The 21,854-nt window shown below is 37.0% G+C and overlaps 1 protein-coding gene across 1 annotated transcript in view; it reads left to right on the plus strand.

The window, feature by feature from the left end:
• Positions 1–21,854, plus strand: part of Negr1 (neuronal growth regulator 1) — a 742,197-nt gene that overhangs the window by 46,567 nt on the left and 673,776 nt on the right. The window lies entirely within an intron of this gene.

Genomic DNA, 21,854 nt, shown 5'->3' on the forward strand with positions numbered 1-21,854 from the left:
ACTTTCATTCTTAAAAAAAATGAAATTATCTGATTAAATAAGCATCGTTGACATTCAAAGGTCATGTCATAAATGTAATATGGCTACTGTTCTCGCCGTGTCATCAACGAAGAAGCACACAAATTATCAACAATTATGAAAGTGTGTATTCAAGAATAGATTAAAAGTCATTTGTCAAGAAAGGTTATACAGAGTTCTGTCAAGGTGACAAAATATCACATGTTATCAGTAACTACAATAATCATGGGGCTGGAGAGATGGCCCCGTTAAGTGTACTTGCTATTCTTGCAGAGGATCCAGGTTTCATTCCTAGAACACACATGGTAGCCCACAACCATCTCTAACTCCAACTCATGGCAAATAGACAGTGTCCCCTGATGTCTATAGTAACAGCACACACATGATTCACAGACAAAGCATTCATACACTTAAAATAATCTAAAAATTTCAAAACTGTTTGGTCACAGAACTTACCAGTATGCAGAGTGTCTTTTAACTGTTAGTTCAATTGGTCAGGATCATCTCAGGTACCAAAGTATCTCATTTTACGTGTGAAGAGATGGGGACTAAGCTAGGTCAAACACTTGGACCTGATCATAATTCATTAATTATGGAAAAGGAATAATATCAGGCAACCCTAGTCCTGAACTTGTGCTTAATCAAACTGCTTCTTGGAAAATACAATTATTTTTTATCTGGTAGAGAAAAGAATTGGAAAGTCATACAGAAGGAAGAACAGTAGGGTGTTTCTCTATTTCATGTTTCTCCACTTTCATGTATATAAATATGTTATTAATGCTTTCCAAAGAGGGTTGGGTATGTAAGACAGGTATCTGTACCACAACTACATAGAATGTGAAGGGAAAATATTGGAGAAATTATTAAGGCCACTCCACGTAGTTAAAAGGAGATTTATTTAATGGCGTAACTTACAAATTAAGGGATAGGTAGAGGTTGCGGGGTCTGGGGAAGGTGTATCACATTCTAGCGGTGTTCTCTGGAGCTCTGCTTGGCCCACCTCCACTGTCCAGGGTCTCGGACCAGAGAGAGCACTGCCCACCCAGATCTCGGGTCTCCAGGCACCTCTCTTGGCCCCGCCTTGTAGGCGTGACAGTTGCCAAAGTCTCAATGGGGGTTGGAACTTCCAGATCAAAGCTGAAATGGCTACCCGCTACATCTCCCCCTTTTTGTCTAAATAAGAAAGTTCTAACCTAATACAAGACTATATACAAAGGAATGGTTATCAAATATTGTCCAGGAATAATGAGGGATAATGACCTAGATAAGATGGAACTACAACTAATGCAAACAATATCAAGCAAGAAACACATACTAAAATCCAGAGAAGTATACAGCATAGGTAAATGGCATGTTACAAAGATCGTTCCAAAAGTTGTCCTATCCTAAAGATCCTGAATCTAATACTTAACATGTTCTATCTACTAAGTTGTAACTATAACTGCTAATCTTCAATCCCATCAAAGACCTGAGAAAGAATATAATGGTACCTGAGAAATGGTAGATGGATGCAAGCAACTTTTGGGAATCTTGCAAGAGTAGACCAAGACAGCTGGCAGCCTGGACAGTCACCTAATATTTCTCAGCATTGTTGGTGCATTCAAATTGGCTACAGGCCTAGAGTATCTGACAGACCATTTTCAGAAGCAGGAATTCTGAAAGACCATCTTACCCTGTCTTGGCAGAGTACAGTGGTCGCTTTCCTTGTGTCCCGCTTGTCCAGAAAGGACAGCATTGCATTTGTACTGTCAGCCGTAGAGGCAAGGGCAGTTCTTTGCCCAGTAGGCCATTTTGTGCCAAGAAGACAAACTTCCAAATGGAAATGTCTTAGAAGCTCAACATTCTCTCGGGATCAAATTGGTGCAGCCAGGAGCAATTGTGTCTCACATCAACAGAATTCTAAGTTATTTAAATGACATATTCTCTAGGTCTATGAAGTGTTTGAAGATTACCTGTACATGTGACCTATGTATCTGTAAATCTGGATAACCTAACTAACGTAACTATAGAGATGACAAGCATAGGTGACTATAAATCTATAAGTCTTATCTACCAAAATAACCTAAGGACTAAAGCTGCACGTAAACAAGGTAAACAGTCTATAAGCAAATGTATGGTAAAGAACGATGACTTCAAAATTGTTTTTTTTTTTTTGTTTTTTTTTTTTTTTTTTTTTTTTTTTTTTTTTTCGAGACAGGGTTTCTCTGTGTAGCTTTGCGCCTTTCCTGGAACTCACTTGGTAGCCCAGGCTGGCCTCGAACTCACAGAGATCCGCCTGCCTCTGCCTCCCGAGTGCTGGGATTAAAGGCGTGCGCCACCACCGCCCGGCGACTTCAAAATTGTAACAATACACAAGATATTTATAACAGAGGTAGGAATATATAGTGCGATATGCAATATGACAATAATCTTAAATATATATCAATATACCGAATATCCTAAACAGAAGTAGAACATACATAAAGTATGACAGATATAAATTTACATTTGTATCAACATACAAATATTTTAAATATGTAAGCATGACAGTTGCCGAAGTCTCAATGGGGGTTGGAACTTCCAGATCAAAGCTGGAATGGATACCCACTACCTCAAAAGAAGCTGTGGACGTGATGGACTAGGCTCATCTGAAGGGATAAATATGAAATGGGCATAAACACCATGAAATACATCACTTTCCTCTGACTATGACTTTTGTGGGCTGACTCTCTATCCAATAATATTCATGCATTGATTAGAACTTACCATGTAATGCTAGGAGGAGCCAAAGCATTGCTGGTGCCTTTAGTCTCCTCCCATGACCTTTATGGATGACAGAGAAAAAATTCGGAAATACTGAGGATGGTTAAGAATTACTAGAATAACTTAATAAATGTATGTTTATGGACAACACAGTGTTAACCCAAATGACCATGCTAAATGATAGCTGGCAAGATTTTGCTATAGAATCTACTTTATTTCACGTACTTAACCAGTTGAGATGGTTCAACAAGAATGGGCATATTAAATTGTGGATGACAGGATGTTAGTCATGTCTGATAGAATTTTTCAGATGATAGTGTTAGAATTAAGATTACCTTTGATAAATCAGACAAATATTCAGATTTATATTAGATGAACAGGGCAAATATATGATGTACTTTAGCTATAAGAGAAATGAAAAGGTGGAAAATGGCTGGCTAAGAGCCAAGTTCTATAAAGAAGTCTGAGGCTGCACAATTACTAGTGGTCATTAGTAATTCCTTTATGTGCATCAGACTGGCATTAAGGTTTACATTTGTAATGAAGAATATCATACTTTAATTTACGTATTTGACAACTTGTAAATGCATTTGAAATCAATCCAGGTTTACTTCTATTAGCAAATCCATTTCTAACAAGGCCCCCCAAAAACCACTTCATCACCCCCACTGGACCAATCAGCACTACATTTCTCTTTAACTTAGGTATTAGGTGCAAATAATTTTTGGCAATCAATTATCATATTAACCCAAATAAAGTTTCTGATTACAATATAAATAAGTTTTAAGGACAAGACTTTCACTCTCACTATGAACTATGAGCTGCCTGCTTTGCTAGAATCCAATTGAAAAGTGACTAATCAGTAACATATCCAGCAGTGAGGTCTGCAGAGGAGTCTACCCAATGTGCTTGCTCAAACAGTTCACTCCTCTGCAATCAGAGAACCCCTACCGTTGTAGTGATTATCTGTATGATATATTCTAACACACTGGGCAACTGTGCGAAGAACATGTGGATTGATCGTTCACTCCACTGACTTCTTGAAGGGACTGAGTGGAGAAATTACTCCATCCTTGTACACAGTCTGCCTTCTGACGACAGCAGAGGGTCCTAGAAGAATGTGGGATTCAGAAGCACGATTTTCATTGCTTGTTTGAACAGCTTTTACTTATTTGGGAAAACATCTTTGAAATTAGAAAATGAGTCTAATTCCCTAAACCAATTTCAATTCTGCACTTTTAAAGAAATATATTAGAAACTTTGATTATTAGATCTCTTCATGAATCAACTTTTAAAAATGAATAAAATACATGTTAATTAACATAAATTCAGTACTCAATGTCTTAAAATTTGGTTTAAGTATATTTTCCAGCTTGTAGTTATACTTTGGTCAATCTTGAATGCTGTTTTTGTGATGAGAATGTGAACTTCTAAGCTAGGAGTTATGGTTTATACCTGTAATCCAGTTAGATAATTCGTTAAAATTTAATTATGTTTTCAGAGAAAAAATACTATGTATCAATTAAAGCTTTTGAATGTGTACCTACTGTATATATTTGTGAGGGGCAAAAATGTTTATACTCACCATACTCATCTTAGTTTCTCACATATTTTCTTCATTTATTTTTATTTATGTCTACACATCTGTGTGACTAATTATATGTACACTGTGAGCATGCAGGGCCTGCATAGGCCAGACCCAGACATTGGATCTCCTGGAACTAGACCTATAGTTGTGAACCACCTGGTATGGATGCTGGGAACTGAACTTGGATCCTTAGCAAAAACAGCCAGTCTTCTCAGCCACTGAGCCATCATTCCAGTCACTTAAATGTGTATATTAATCCTATATTAATTACTTTTGCTCAAGGAAATATCTATATGTCAAAATTTAGGAATGGTTGTAAAACTGGATTGTGAGAGTTGATACTTCATAACAATTGATTCAAAATAATAGAATGCCTAAACACTGAGCATACATTTTTATATTTAAGAATTATTAATTCTAGCAAGAAACAGCAGATGTCATACTTTACTTAGATGTGATGCTCATGAACTAATTTCACTTTAAGATCTAACCCACCCTCAAATGACTCAGCTCTGAGGAATGAGTGTCATATAAATAATAGTTTATTGGCATGTAAATGAAAAGCATGGACTTGGATAAAGTTCTGCTGTTTTTTACTCATGAAGGAGCGAACTGTTATAAGTGACTTCTGCTAGTTAGTAAATTTTCCTGTATACATCAATAATAACTTTGAAAAAGAGACCCTGAAGTGTATATGGTTTCTGGATCCTAGAGAGAGAATTACTGAAATAGAATTTTAGGGCATTTTAATAGATAAGGTTTTTAATAAAGACATATAATTTATTTAATATGCATGTTAATGGGTGATGCCTGAATATATTATGTATTTTGTTTCTTTTTCAAAACAGTTTTTAAAGTAGCTATATATTTTCTTACCATATAACCATGTAATCTTGTTCAAAAGATTAAATAATGTTCTTATAATTCCAATAAGATACAATTAGTTTTCTGAGCAGTTTGACGTGGATTCTGGCCTGAGATGATTTTTTTAATATCAACAGTATATATCTATATGAGCAATCATTCATTCATTTTACAATGGATATCTCTTATACATCTGTGGCCTAAGTGATGTAGAAAGGGCTGCGAGATTCTCCTTAAGAAGCATTCCCTTAGATGTTCATGTCTTTATATTCACTCCCTTACTGGAGACTATGAATCCTAAAACAAGTTAAAATTATTTTCTAATGTTTTTCTTTATATTTGAAATTTTCTTGTATCTGTAAAATAACCTCTAATCACATTTATCCATATTTCCCACCTCCAACTCCTCTTACATTCCCTCTACATGTTCACCTCCCAACTTCATGTCTATTTTTTCTTTGTTTTGTTAACCCACTAAATCCAATTAGTGCTGCCCACATGTGCATGGATGTGGGTCATCCACTGAACATGGGAAGCCTGCCAGTGGCCTCAACCTTATAAGAGAATGATTCTTTCTTCCCCTGCAACTGTCCCTGCCAGTAGCTCCACAGTAAGGGGTTGGGCCTGGAGAATATCTACTCTGTACCAGGATTTTTGCCAGTTGATTTTGCACAGGTAACAAAGAGGCTCTGAGATCGTGAGTGTGATATCTCTGTCATATCCAAAAGATAGCACTTTACATATGTCTTTTAACCTAAGGTATAAGTAAAAAATTTAATAAACAATTAAAATAGTTATATGAGATCTTTATATAATACAGTTAGCTGAACATGTGTATTCCATCACATTTTTAGAAATAAAAATCTCTCTCTTACCAGGTCAAAATATTGAAGTATATGTAGAATATGACAGTCAGCACCCCCACCCTCTGGTAGTACTATTCTGAATTTAGTAGAATGAACTCAGTTGAAATTTAAAAAAAATTTTTTTTCAATAGAGACTCTCAAATACACTACCTATGTAGCCTTGGGTAATATTTGGGTTAATTATATAGGCCTGAATATCCCCCTGGACATCCTACATATAATAATAATAAAGAATGGCAAGAGGACCACAAGTTATGAGGTTCCTTTAAACACTGAATGCAAAGAGCAGATAATTTGAAGCACTTGAATTTCCATATGCACACCCTCCAGAGATATTCATAGGGGAGAATTTTACTAACCTCATTTAAAATAACATCCACCTCTTTCCCACCTCTTCTCATTCCATCTCAAATAGTATGGTTGTATGTTACAAAAAAGAGCCAAGGCATTTGACAGCTTCCCTAATCAATTTTCTCACAGGGCCATTTCCACTAGCATAGTTCTTAAGAGAAATGTTATGAAAGGGGGGCTTTCCTCTTCAGAACACAGAAAATTTTGGACTACATATTTCAGTAAAATCATGAGTTCTATGCACAGACAATTCTGTAGTTGTTTACTTAATCTTGCAATAGTTCTCTTGTCTTCCTCAAAAATATTTTTGATTAAAACAACTGTCATGCAACTGTGATCTTGCCACTTGTCACCATGACAAAGTGAAGCTGAAGGCACATCTTACTGTGAGGGTGTTGACGAGCTGGAGGGACATCATTCATAATAACTGGTCAGAAAGTGCAGTTGTGCATGTCAGCATCTCAGGGCTGAGGCTTCCCTCGGGGACTCCATGCCATAACAACACTGTTAAGATGCCAGGAGATACTGATCTTCTGGTTCTCCTACTATTTTATTCTCTGATACCTTTAATTAACTCAGTGAATGTGTCAACATAGAAAGGATATTTTAATAAACTAAACTTAATTGGTAAATGAATCAAATTTTTAAAAGGGGGGAAAGAAGGTACATTAGGAATTGTAAGGAGATGGTATAATGCTAGGTTTTTGTCAATGTTTAGCAAGTATACATAACTTAGGAATTTAATGTTGTAATTTCTGTATAAGTAAAGCTTTCCTAAAAATTTCATTTTAACCAGTGGCATTATTATAAAGTAGGCAAAATCTTTATTTGACCTGTAGCATTAGTCACTCTGAAGGCCACTTAACCAGCATCCTCCAGGAATGAATCACATCGGAAGGAACTGTCATGTTCATTGTGTTTTTAGTTATTAAGTTTAATACTTTGTGGCCAGAAGAATCTATTTCTGACAGGATTTTTTAAACTAAACTTATTCATTTATTTTACATCCTGACCACAGTTTCCCTTTCCTCTTCTCCCATTTCATCCCCTGCTTCTTTCTCTCCCCCAACTTAATCTACTCCTCCTCTGTTTCTATTCAGAAAGGGGCAGGCTTCCCATGGGTGTTAACAAAGCATAGCATATCAAGCTGAGGTAGGACTAAGCTCCTCCCCTCATATTAAGGCTTGGTAAGGCAACCCAGTATGAGGAATAGGTTGCCAAAAGCCAGCCAAAGCATCTGACAGAATTTTAAAAATCTCTCCTGAATTGTATATTTTCTATAAATTTTATAGACAAATTTGTGCAAAGCATACATTTTTGGAGCTCTTTTGTTTAATTCTAAGAGACTGGAATTTTTTACAGTCAACCTCTCTTGCATTAGAAATTGCTTCAAATGCTGTGAAGTGATGTGAACATGCCTATCAGCTCTTCAGGTTATGAAATTGGACAAAGCAAAGCAAAGCTTCTTGTCTTTGCTTCTTGATCATAGCAAGTTAGCAGAGACTGAGACAGCTATGGAAGGAGAAAAACTGGACATAGTTAAACTAATTCTTTAGTGCCCTGGTTGGTTTTTGCCAACTCGACACAAACCTAGACATTCCTGAGAAAAGAGAGTATTAGTTGAGAAAATGCCTCAATAAAATTGGCTTGTAGAAAAGTCTGTGTGGAATTTTATTGACTAATGATAGCTGTGGGAGGGGAGGGCCCATCCCACTGTGGTATATGGTCCTGGGTTCTAAGTAGCCATGAGAAGCAAGCCAGTAAGCAACATTCCTCCATGGTCTCTGTATCACCTCCTGCTTCCAGGTTCCTACTTTGAGTTCCTGTCCTGACTTTGCATGATGATGGTCTACAAGCTATAAGATGAAACAAACTTTTTCCTCCCCAAGTTGCTTTTATTACAGGGCTAGAAACTCTAAGACATTTAGTCTTACCAACTACAGTTTAGAGGCTCAAGAGGAATATATAGGGGGATTCCTAATTAGAAAGTATAAATAGACCTAAGAGTTTTATCACCACATAATGTACTTTTGGAGAGTGTTAGAAACTGAGATATAAGAGGAGAAATCTCAGCGACCTGTATTGCAAGAGAAAAGTAAGTTTAAATGACCTGTTTACTGGTAACTGCTTTAAAAGGCACATAAAGCTATCTCACCATACTTTATTGGACAAATAACAAACACATCCATGAATATAATAATAAGACAACCCCCAATATGTGACATAGTGGATATCAACCCCATTTTAAACATTTTTGCTGAATTTAACAAAATATGTATTTTTGAATTCTTTGTCAAGCAGATCTCTCATATCCATTGTTGTAGGGGTGGTAGCTGCTGTTTCTTGTCTCCCTTTGCTCATGGTGTATTTCCCAGCTTGTCCATCTTACCTGTTTGTAGTTGTGCCTGGGCATTTGAAGAAGTGGTTATTTTAGCAGCTGTAAACTGCTTTGCTTTATGGAAGAACTTACCAGCAAGCAGACCTGGAGCCTACTTCTCATGATCCATGGGTGGAATTGCTATTGGAATCCTTGTGAAAACTAACCTGTTGCATGGGACTGCAGAGGCATAGCTGAAGGACATCTGCACTCGGGTAGGTGGATTGATTGGCTGCACAAGGGCTGGTCCAACATTGGGTTAGTCACAGTGGATTAGTCACAATCATTTATCTGCACATGTCAGACTGAAGGCTGTGCTTTCACCTGTTGTTGTGATGACCAAGGATATGGGTAAAGCCAATGAGATAGACTGTGGCCGACGGCTGCTGGATGAATCCTTGCTTGATAAAAGTAGAATCTATAGAGCATGTATGGAAGCTGGATCCTCAGGGCTAAGCCAATCTTTCATAAGAGTGTATTAACTTAAATTCAAATTAAAGTGTAATTGATAGTTTTTCAGGAACAAAGGACAACTGAGAATCATAGAATGTGTGATACTTAAAGGAAACTTAGTCTTTGATTTCTCACACTTTTCTTCTGTGAAATTTTAATAATTATCTGGTTATAAATCTAGATGCTCTGAGCTCCTGGGTTATTGTTCAATTATTTTTAATCATTTTTACATCACAAGTCTCATAATACTGTGATAATAGTGTTTAAGACTCATATCTAGATTCAATTAGTAAATATTGTATTGAAAACTGAAGGAAGTCATAACCACTGTTGTTATTTGTGTTCATCATATTCTCCCAGTATTTTCTTAGCACATTCTTAAAATATCAGTAAGGTTATTGCTCACTGAGTATGTTCTATTACAAGAGAAGCATGCATCTACTTTCCACTACAAGAGAACCATGCACACACTTCCCATTACAAAAGAAGCATATGCAGTTTTCTTTAAAAGAAAACAATTCATATACTTTGTCTTAAAAGAGAACCATGCACACACTTTCCCTTACAAGAGAACCATGCACACACTTTCCCTTACAAGAGAACCATGCACACACTTTCCCTTACAAGAGAACCATGCACACACTTTACTTTACAGGAGAACCATGCACACTCTTTTCATTACAAAAGAAGCATGCATGTACTTTCCCTTACAAGAGAACCATACACACTTTTCCTTACAAGAGAACCATGCACATGCTTTCCTTTACCAGAGAACCATGAACACGTTTTCCCTTACAAGAGAAGCATGCATACACTTTCCCTTACAAGAGAACCATGCACACACTTTCCCTTACAAGAGAACAATGCACACACTGTCCATTACAAGAGATGAGCAAAGAATGAGCAGGTGGGGAGCTGACCTGGCCCTGGTAATAACTGAGATGCTGGTTCCTCAGTCAACTTTCATTTCTGCTTTTATATTCTGTGAAATATTGTGTCTTTAACCAAAAGAAAAAAAATGTACTTTATTAAACTTGACAGAGTAGTGAATACTTTTTAATATAATTATTTTTCTTGCAATTTAATTTTAAATTGTGTCCGTGAAACTAAAATTCTAAAACCATGATTTTTATTTTAAATGTAGTTTAATAAAGTAAGTTGTCTAAACAAAATGTTGATGAAGACAACATTATTCTGTACAATCTTGTGACATCATGAAGACTCTCTAGATTTCAAAATTCACCAATTTTCTGTAACTAAATTATTATTTACCAAAATTATAAATCTCTCAAGAAAATCATCATATACTTCTTCATTGATTTTCTTGAAATGGTTATACTTAGCTGGAGAAACTGGAGGCTTAAATATAATCATGTTTTCTTAGCATATACTTTAGTAGAAAACATTTTATAAAACAAATTTGTGCTTATTCCTGGTAGCCTAACAAACATTAAGTGTTGGAAGAAAATGTTGCTTCCCTCAGGGAGTTCACTTGTTACCCAGATTGTTGTGCTGTTTGCACAAAATCAAGTCGTTAAGGTTTAACCCAAGTTCCAGAAAATAACCCAGCCAAGCCATGTCATGTGAACAACTGTGATTAAACTCCTTGGGGAAAAGAAACAACAATAACATGAAAGTAGGAGGGAAGAGGGGACTACCTGGTAGGGTGTGAAAACTCAGTGTGTGTGTGTGTGTGTGTGTGTGTGTGTGTGTGTGTGTACAATAATTTAAAATAATCAACCAAACCAGGAGCTATCTCTACTTCAGTCTCATTGTGTTGCACAAAATACAAGACTGTCAAGATTCCTTGTGACATAAACAGATCAAACAATGTATGGTTATTTCAAATTTATGTGAACTGTTTTATGATTAAAAGGCCACCTGCATGTGTGCACACACAAACATATATATATATATATATATATATATATATATATATATATATATATATATATATATATATATATATTATGCACACAGAGAAAAAGGGGGCTTGAAAGCAGGAAAATGAAAGCTGGGGAGAAAAGAACAGACAGCAGGAGTGGGAGGGGGTACAAGAGGGGAGTGGGGTGAATGTAATCATCGCACATTGCATAAATAGATTAAATTACTAAGAAGGGTTCCAGGGAGAGCTGGGAGGGACTGGAGGAAGGAAACAAAGGGGCAATTATGTTTCAATTAAAAACTTATTACAAAATAAAAACTAGAAAAATAACCCAATCCAATATATTTGTTCTCAAATATTTTATTGTTTCTCCTCAATAATGAGTATTAATAATGTGGTCCAAATAAATCACATTGACATTAACCTACCTCTAAGGATACTTAGCTTTTATTAATTCTATTACTTTAATAATAACCAATAACCTCTCAGGAGTGAGAAATTGACTTTTTATTATAAATATTTAAGCTAAAGATAAGCCATATAGAAGTTACAACTATTTTGCTGAAAAATATTTAGTTTGAAATGTGAAAAAGTATCCAGTAATTTTTGAGTTTGAACAATTAAATACAGTAATTAAAGTATCAGAATTAGATTTTATATCTGTTAGAGCAAAACAGCCACATGAGTTTGTTGGCTTTACACATAATAACATGGTTTCATAGTGCCTAAAAGTTACCATTAATCACATTCAGATATATTTAGATATGTATACAACATTTGACGTCAAATCCACAAAATTGAGGTTACTGTTATTTTATTTGGAAACATAATTTTATGGAGGATATATCTGAAATACTACACATAAAGAATTTGTTTTAAAATGTTTAGTGAAACTGTATTAGCAAATCAATTTATGTATCAATACTAAATATACAAGTACCTAACTCCTCCTACCCCTCACATATTTAACTACACTGTAGTGGACTCTTCCTGTTAGAAAAATGACTTAAGATTTGGTGTGCCCCAGAGATATGCTTGTAAACAGATTTCTCTTTCTGTGAGTTACTTTTGTTGAGTATATTCAAGCCACCCAACATGAACATTTTATTAAAGATTTGTTGAAGTGCATAATTTACCACCATGTCAAGTCCATGTATACTTTCATTGGGAAGAACAAAAACAACAAAAATAAATCCTCTAAGCATATGGAAAGACTGAGTCAGTTTTGCAAATGTTTTATAGAAATCAAGATGATAAAAATGTATCCGGCTCCAGAAACACTGGATACATTTTTCCTTATGTCAATTATGCCTAGCCTTCTCAGCATGCTGACTTGTATGGTGCCCCAAAATGTGGTCATGAACAATATGGACATTGGTTCTCAGTCCACAGTGCTACAAATTTGCATCCATGTCCTCCACATCTCAACAGTGTGAGAAGAATGATGTGACAAGGGTCGAGGTGTTGATTTCTCCCAGAACTACTGTTGTGTCTATGTCATTGCCCAGGCACCTCCAGTGCCTTCCCTTCACCCAGTTCACACCGCTACCTTGCTATGTTTCTTCAGTTGACTTTTCTCATGTGTTCTTCTCTGGCTGTTCCACAAAGGTACCGGTACTGTACTCAACACTTGATACACAGCATGGTTTCTTTTCTTTTATAGATCTCTTCTTTTATATTCTTAATGGCAAGTATGTAAGTGTTATTCCTATTATGTTGTCTTTAGCTTCAGGCAATATGATATTTTCAATTTCTTTCTTCCTTTTTCTTTTCTTTCTTTTTTTTGTGGCTCAAGGCAAACAGTTTATCCTACTGTGTATAAAGAGAGAGTTCAGTCTTTGTGATTTTTCTATGTACTGAGATAAGAAAATCTATAAACAATGATGTTCTCTGGATTTGGATGACAGTTAAGCATAATATAAGTAGTGTTCCAAAATATGAGATCATCCTTAGAAATGGAACATTTGTGTCCTGCAATATAGTCTTGACTTAGGGTGTTGTTAAAGTTTGGATAACTTTGGTGTCCAGCTGCCCACCACTAAGCTTGTCTTCCTGACATGAAATCCAGCCAAATGTGTTCAGTTGGTCCTGTCCATTTCAGGATAGCACCTACCCAGTGTGCCATCTGCCACTCTGAACATAGAAAGGCTGTGAAAAAGTTATTTCAAAGCATAACATAATGAAGAGAAATTATAGAATTTGCAGGACATTTGAATAATACATCGTTAGGTGGAATGATTGTGATTTTCAATGACAAATTGACAGAGAAGACCTCAATACAAATCATTAATCTTGTTTTCTCTGTAGACTTGTAACCATCATACTTTACTACACTTGAAGTTGGATGAGTCAAAACTGTATAAAAAAAAATCTTCACAAAATCCCCACTTGGTTAATGATAGGCATCAGAACACGTATCTGATGAGCCATGCTGTCTAGGCATAAGCATGTCATTGGAGGATCCCTTGTTTTTCATGTCTCACTAAAGCAGTGGTTGATTGAAAAAAGAGTCCTCAAGCTTCACCAGGCCAATTTCCCACTCCTCATCCCAGATGAATCATTTAACAAACACCTTCCTTAGGAGATGGTGAGAAACTCTGAGCTATTTTTGTGAGGCACTGTCCATCACTGCTTGTGCACATCTAAAGTGAGCAGTTTGTGCAGAGTGATGTCTGTGGATTTTTTCACATTCTTAAAACACATTTAGACACACAAAAATGTGTAGCTTCTATTTATCACTACATAAATTGCATACCTTAGAGATCAGAATCGAGACATTTGAAAGTACCCACAACTAACCTGTAAATGAAACAATAAACAATTCTTCTTTAACATGTTGTAAAGCAGTCATGCATATCTGTCATCAAATGTGGTTGGTTTGTCTTTTGTCCACCCCACAAGTGTCTGTGGTCATAGAAGACAGATGAATTCAGCTGTGACCTTGTCTGTGATCTACCTGTGATAATACAATATTGACTTGAGCACAGAAAGGAGTTCTTGTCTTCTACTTTACTGGTTTGAAAGAGGAGTCTGTTACAAGCTTTATCAGAACACTGTGAATGTTTTAGGGACTTTAACAGCTTTATCAAGGTATAATTGATACATTTAAAACTCACATATTTTGTCATTTATACACAAACCACACTAAACAAACTCAGCAGGTTGTACATATATATTTATGTACATATATGTAACAATAATAATAAAAGAAAAGAGCCATTCATGGAATGGGCTGGTAAAGGGAAGAGGTAAGTTATGTAATGATATTTTAATTAAAAAAGCTTCACACATTGAATGGATCCCATTCCCTGAATTTTGAAGTGCATACAGCTGTGACCCAATCTCCACAATCAAAATAATAAGTTAATTTGTCTTTAATGTTCAATGATGTTTCAATGATTAGTTATAATGTGAAACATATCAATAATTGTTTTCTGCTCTGTCACCTTAAAATTCACTGGTTCATAGTCTCAAGATGTCAGAAATTTAAGTTGTCACCAGTTTAATTTTTTTTTTAATTTTTATTTTGCAATACAATTCAGTTCTACATATCAGCCACAGATTCCCTTGTTCTCCCTCCTCCTGTCTCCCTCACCTTCCCCCCAGCTTGCCCCCCATTCCTATCTCCCCCAGGGCAAAGCCTCCCCCACAGACTGAGATCAACCTGGTAGACTCAGTCCAGGCAGGTCCAGTCCCCTCCTCCCAGGCCGAGCCAAGCGATCCTGCATAGGCCCCAGGTTTTAAACAGCCAACTCACGCAATGAGCACAGGACCCGGTCCCACTGCCTGGATGCCTCGCAAACAGATCAAGCCAATCAACTGTCTCACCCATTCAGAGGGCCTGATCCAGTTGGTGACCCCTCAGCCATTGGTTCATAGTTCATGTGTTTCCATTCGTTTGGCTATTTGTCCCTGTGCTTTATCCAACCTTGGTCTCAACAATTCTCTCTCATATAAACCCTCCTCATTCTCACCAATTGGACTCCCAGAGATCCACCCGGGGCCTAGCCATGGATCTCTGCATCCAGATCCCTCAGTAGTTGGATGAGGTTTCTAGCATGACAATTAGGGTGTTTGGCCATCCCATCACCAGAGTAGGTCAGTTCGGGCTGTATCTCGACCATTGCCAGCAGTCTGTTGTGGGGGTATCTTTGTGGATTTCTGGGGGCCTCTCTAGCACTTTGCCTCTTCCTATTCTCATGTGGTCTTCATTTACCATGGTCTCCTATTCCTTGTTCTCCCTCTCTGTTGTTGATCCAGCTGGGATCTCCCACTCACCCAAGCTCTCTTTCCCTCGACCCTCACCCTTCACTACCCCCACTCATGTCCAGGCTGTTCATGTAGATCTCATTCCATATCTCTGTCATTGGGCAATCCCCGTGTCCTTCTTGGGGTCCTGCTTTCCAGGTAGCCTCCCTGGTGATGTGAGTAGCAGTCCATTCTTGAGCGACCCCAAAGATTCCACCAAGGAACTGATACAGCTTATAAACACCTTCAGCAACATAGCAGGATACAAGATCAACTCAAAAAAATCAGTAGCCCTCCTATATACAATGGACAAAGAAGTGGAGAAGGAAATCAGAGATACATCACCCTTTACTATAGCCAAAAATAACATAAAATACCTTGGGGTAACACTAACCAAGGAAGTGAAGGACCTATATGACAAGAACTTTAAGTCCCTGAAAAAAGAAATTGAAGAAGATGTCAGAAAATGGAAAGATCTCCCATGATCATGGATAGGCAGGACTAACATAGTAAAAATGGCAATCTTACCAAAAGCAATCTACAGATTCAATGCAATCCCCATCAAAATACCAACACAACTCTTCACAGACCTGGAAAGAATAATACTCAACTTCATATGGAAAAACAAAAAACCCAGGATAGCCAAAAGAATCCTGTACAATAACACAACCTCTGGAGGCATCATGATCCCTGACTTCAAGCTCTACTATAGAGCCACAGTAATAAAAACAGCTTGGTACTGGCATAAAAACCAACGTGGACCAATGGAATCTAACTGAAGACCCTGACATTAATCCGCACACCTATGAACATATAATTTTTGACAAAGAAGCCAAAAGTGCACAATGGAAAAAAGAAAGCATCTTCAACAAATGGTGCTGGCAAAACTGGATATCAACTTGTAGAAGGCTGCAAATAGATCCATATCTATCACCTTGCACAAAACCTAAGTCCAAGTGGATCAAGGACCTCAACATAAATCCAGCTACTCTGAACCTGCGAGAAGAGAAAGTAGGAAGTAGTCTTGAATGCATTGGCATAGGAGACCACTTCCTAAATAGAACACTAGTAGCACAGACACTGAGAGAAACAACCAATCAATGGGACCTCTTGAAACTGAGAAGCTTTTGTAGAGCAAAGGATACGGTCAACAAGGCAAAGCGACAGCCTACAGAATGGGAAAAGATCTTCACCAACCCCACATCTGACAGAGGGCTGATATCCAGAATATATAAGGAACTCAAGAAATTAGACATCAAAATGCCCAACAGTCCAATTAAGAAATGGGCTATAGAACTAAACAGAGAATTCTCAACAGAGGAAACTCAAATGGCTGAAAGACATTTAAGGAATTGCTCAACATCCCTAATCATCAGGGAAATGCAATTCAAAACAACTCTGAGATACCACCTTATGCCTGTCAGAATGGCTAAGATCAAAAACACTGAAGACATTTTATGCTGGAGAGGATGTGGAGCTAGGGGAACTCTCCTCCACTGCTGGTGGGAATGCAAGCTTGTACAACCACTTTGGAAATCAATATGGTGCTTTCTTAGAAAATTGGGAATCCATCTCCCCCGAGATCCAGCTATACCACTCTTGAGCATATACCCAAGGAATGCTCAACCACACCACAAGAGCACTTGTTCAGCTATGTTCATATCAGCATTGTTTGTAATAGCCAGAACATGGAAACAACCTAGATGCCCTTCAACTGAAGAATGGATAAACAAAATGTGGTACATATACACAATGGAATACTACTCAGCAGAGAAAAACAATGACATCATGAGGTTTGCAGACAAATGGATGGATCTAGAAAAAAATCATCCTGAGTGAGGTAACCCAGACTCAGAAAGACAAACATGGTATGTACTCACTCATAGCAGGATACTAGATGTAGAACAAGGATGACTGGACTGCTACTCATAGTTTACAAATTTTTAAAAGAAATCTGATGAACGGTCTATTTTTAAACAAATACCCCCCAAGTACTTGTATTTGTTTAATTTATTGTTGCATGAATGTTAACAGGTCTTATTAATAAAAACAAACCTGGAGCCAGGTATTGGGGTTAAAGCTGGAAGATCAGAGAAGCAGAACAAGTCACAGCCACCTCACCTCACCAATTCCTCAGCTGATCCAGTTTCCTCAGACTGAAAGCCTCTGAGTCCTCATCCAAATGGATTTCAGCTGAAATGCTGCTAAAAGCCTAAAAGTTTAACCAGCTCTAGTTCCTGGTCCTCATGCCTTATATACCTTTGTGCTTTTTGCCATTGCTTCCTGGGATTAAAAGTTCTTGTTACCACACCTGGCTGTTTCCAGTGTGGCTTTGAACTCACAGAGATCCAGACGGATCTCTGCCTCTGGAATGCTAGGATTAATGGCATGTGCTACTACTGCCTAACCTCTATGTTTAATATTATGGCTGTTCAGTTCTCTGACCCCCAGATAAGTTTATTGGGGTGCACAATATATCAACCACAATATATCTTTTCTCTTTCAGTTATTCCTTCAAGGAAAACTGATATCTTGTAAAATGTGGCTAATTCAGCTTTTGTCTCAGTCACCCAGGAGCTTAATTCAGGGTTATCACAGTGCAAAGGAAGTATTAAATGTGCAAAGGAAGTATATATCAGCTGTGTACCTCCCATGGCTCCTATAGTTTGAATGGTTGGTCCCCAGCTACTGATACTACAGAATGTTTTTGTACTTCTTTGACACAGGGCCTTGCTGGCAAGTGTTAGGCTCTAAGCATGAGGCTTGAAGGTTACAGGCTGGTCCAGCTTCCAGTGTGGCATGCTGCTTCATGATACAGAAATGTGTGGAGGTACAAGCTCTTACCACCATAGACAGAAACCCATCCACAGGCTTTCTTGACATGATCAATTGCACCCTTTCAAACCTCAAGACAAAGTATATCTCTTCTTCATCAAGTTACTTCTATCAGATATTTTGTCCCAGGATGAGAAAGGTAAATAACATAACATGCCTTGCACATTAGTTCTGTTCATTCTGTGGACAGTGAAACAAGAATAGTCAGCTGTTAGTATGCCATTATATTCAGTGATAACACCAAAGTGACCACTGCTGCTATTATTATTAATAATAATATTATTTGGACAACCCACTCAAACCAGTTACTACTGTCCACATATGCATGGGTGTGGAACATCCGTTGGAGCATGGGAAAACTACCAATGGCCACACCCTCCCCCAGCCATCTACTGCCAATAGGCTGTAAGCAAAGGGTGGAATTCAACAACTTGATCTATGCCAGGATTTGGACTGGCTTAATCTTGTGCAGGTTTTGTACAGGTAACCACAACCACTATGAGTTCATGATTGTGACAACCAGGCCATGTTCCCAACGTTCTGAAAGAATGTAAGTGAAATTACTTAGGTAAATGAATACCCAGGGCCCTGGTATTTAATGTGGATCATACTTTAGAAAGGCTACATTGTGAATTGTGGGCTTCTATATTAGCATATGTTTAGGAACATGTTGTAAAACTTGGTTTAGTTCTTCATTATCTCCATTTTATATTCCAAGAGTAAATATAAGTTCAAAAGATCCTATATATCACATTTATGTGTTTTGATTAGGACAGGAAAATATCCTAAGCAAGAATGAGTAGTTATAACAGCTGTACCTGTTTTAATGGAGTACTTAGCATGTCTGACACATGACCTAATACTAAAAAGTCAACTGTTTCTTTATAATAACCCTTCACACAAGAATCACTATCATCCCACTTTGACAGGTAAAAGACTAAGGAAGAGAGATTACCTAGAAACCCATGCACTCACTATTTGCTTAAAGATATTAAGTTAATACTTAGAAACATATTTAAGATGGTTAAAATGTGAATACCTCATTATTTGTCAAAATGCCATGCAAGCATCAAAGTATTTTTTGTACTAATTCAAGAAATATTGAAAAATTTCTGCCTTCATTGTTGTAGTGGATCTTCACTGAACTGGAGGAGAATATGCCCATATTTTTAGAAATATTTGTGGCTTCATTGATTAACAGGATACGAGAGAAAAACCTACCCAAGAGATAGAATAGGTGGAAGAGGACACTTCCAGCAGGACAGTGGTTAGAAGGCTGTTGTGGAATCTGATGGTGACCATGACATTAGCAGTGAGGATCCTGGTGAATGAAGCAAAAGAAAGAAAGGATGGAAAGAATGTGATGGACTTCGGGAGTTAAGAAAATTACAGGCATTTTCAGCTTTGGGGATGGTTTCTTATAAATGTTTTATGAGAAAAATGTCAAGGACTATTTTCTTAATTCACAATTCTTCCAACTTTCCTTGATGAAAATCAAACAGTTAAGTAGAATTACAAGATGGAAGTGAGAAGGGCACATAACAAGGTCCTGAATCCCAATGATTCATGGTATTTCTACACATTTGACTAAAAATAAATGTCTAATTGCACACGTGCATATTTATTTTCTTCTGGTTTTTGCATCACAAGATTGATGAAAAGGTACAACTTGAAAGGAACATTTAGAAATCACTCTTGAGTGAAGTGTTGTTGTGGTGGGGGACACATAGCCTTGTCTTATCCCATTTTCACTGATGAGATTTTCAATAATACTTTATGAATAGCAATGGCATTTACATGTTAAGTGAGACCTTAATAAAAATGATTTAATATAGTTTTAAACTGAGGGGGGCAGATAAAAAAAATCCAGGTTACAAAACCTGACTTAAAAAATAGATTATATAGTCTTCTTAACATGCTGGCAATATGTACTTCAAAGTTAAATTGAAATTGACTGCATGATATTGTGCTGTAGGATAATATTGACTATAAATAATACCTCAATATGTTAGGATACATGGTCATGTAAAAGAGATTAAAATCCTGTAGATTCTTGCAGAGGATCAAAATAAAATTTGCTTCTGTATTTGAAATAAGGTCACTACCAGAAAACTAATACAAATTAAATTAAACATAATTTTTCTTGCCACACTTAAAATAATAACAATATTTATTATATCAAATCTATCATTTTTAAAAACTAAAAATTTCTCTTGTGCTGGAGAATAGGCATGAGGGGTTCAAATCCCAGTACACATGGTGGCTCACAACTCCAGCTCTAGGGGATCCAATGCCCCTTTCTGATCTCTGAGGGTCCCAGGCATGCATGTAGTGCACGTACATACTTTCAGGCCAAACACTCACGCTGTGGGTTGTCTTTCTGTATGCTGTGAATAAGTGTTGCTCTGATTGGTTGATAAATAAAGCTGTTTGGCCTATGGCAAGGCAGCTTAGAGGCAGACAGGAAATCCAGGAGAGAGACAGGAAGAGAAAGCAGAGGCAGAGGCAGGGGAGATGCCAGCCTGCCATCCAGGAAGCAGCATGTAATGGTACACAGGTAAAGCCATGGAACATGTGGCAACATATAGATTGATAGAAATGGGCTGAGTTTAGTTATAAGAGCTAGCTAGCAAGAAGGTTGAGCCATAGGCCATGCAGTAGGTAATTAATATAAGTGGGCCACAGGACTGCATGGCCTGGCAGGTCCAGCGAAACCTTCCAACTACACACTTAGATCCATGAGATACAATAAATAAATATTTTTTAAAAAATTATATTGGAATTATCTTTCTAATGAACCCTTCTTGTTAATTATTTTTCTAGATACAAAAATCCATTTAAATAAATGCATGCTGAAAAGTGTAGAGCTGAAAACTTCATTGACTTTAGTTCCTGAAATGAACAAAGTGAATGTGAACATAAACCCCTTTCTTTCTTAATCAGTCAACAGCAATAATCTTATCACAGCTTATCAGAAATAGGCTCACACAAAGCTACAGGTATATTTCATATGACTTTTTTGTACCTGAAATTTAAACTTTCATTAACTAATATTTGAAATTTATATCAGTTGTATAGTTTGTGCAGGTCTTTAAAAGCACATATCCATCTTATTATCATGTTATTATATTCTGTAAATTGTTCTCTGTACCCTGGTAACCACACCTGTTCTCTACAAGGAAGAGTCAGGTGTTCAGAGATTATGTAGAACTATTTCTACTCTTAGAAGATATAAACATTCTTTAATTAACTTTCTTTTGATTATTATTTTAAATTTCTACTTTTTTTCTTTTTGAGACAGGGTTTCTCTGTAACAGCCCTGGATGTCCTGGAACTCACTTTGTAGACTAGGTTGGTCTTGAACTCATAGAGATCCTTCTGCCTCTGCCTACCAAGTGCTGGGATTAAAGGCATGTACCACCATGCCTGGTTTAATTTCTACTTTTGATTTAGTAATATAATCAATGAAATTACTGTGCTATTTTTGTATTTGTTTTGTTTTGTTTTTATTTTTTAAATAAAGGAAGTTGTTAGACTTTCTCTAAAGCACATCAAGATGACAGAGTAGAAAACTGCTTATAGAAAACAATGACAGCTAATGGTTGAAAACTGCATCTTTCTTGGCAG

Source organism: Peromyscus eremicus, chromosome 6 (assembly GCF_949786415.1).
Source record: "Peromyscus eremicus chromosome 6, PerEre_H2_v1, whole genome shotgun sequence".
NCBI classification, from domain to species: Eukaryota; Metazoa; Chordata; class Mammalia; order Rodentia; family Cricetidae; genus Peromyscus; species Peromyscus eremicus.